Source organism: Schistocerca piceifrons, unplaced genomic scaffold, assembly GCF_021461385.2.
Source record: "Schistocerca piceifrons isolate TAMUIC-IGC-003096 unplaced genomic scaffold, iqSchPice1.1 HiC_scaffold_29, whole genome shotgun sequence".
In the NCBI taxonomy this organism is placed as follows: domain Eukaryota; kingdom Metazoa; phylum Arthropoda; class Insecta; order Orthoptera; family Acrididae; genus Schistocerca; species Schistocerca piceifrons.
The window spans coordinates 47,501-47,730 of NW_025728504.1; the positions used below are offsets into that span (position 1 = coordinate 47,501).

The 230-nt window shown below is 43.5% G+C and overlaps 1 non-coding gene across 1 annotated transcript in view; it reads right to left on the reverse strand.

Annotated features, from left to right (window-relative positions):
* LOC124744379 overlaps positions 1–230 on the reverse strand; it is a 1,909-nt gene extending 1,679 nt beyond the window's left edge. The window contains exon 1 of the ribosomal RNA XR_007010719.1: positions 1–230. This exon is cut by the window's left edge and continues 1,679 nt beyond it. This is a non-coding gene — a ribosomal RNA (small subunit ribosomal RNA).

Below are 230 nucleotides of genomic sequence, written 5' to 3' on the forward strand. Positions count from 1 at the left end.
CGATTGGTTTTGATCTAATAAAAGCGTCCCTTCCATCTCTGGTCGGGACTCTGTTTGCATGTATTAGCTCTAGAATTACCACAGTTATCCAAGTAACGTGGGTACGATCTAAGGAACCATAACTGATTTAATGAGCCATTCGCGGTTTCACCTTAATGCGGCTTGTACTGAGACATGCATGGCTTAATCTTTGAGACAAGCATATGACTACTGGCAGGATCAACCAGGGA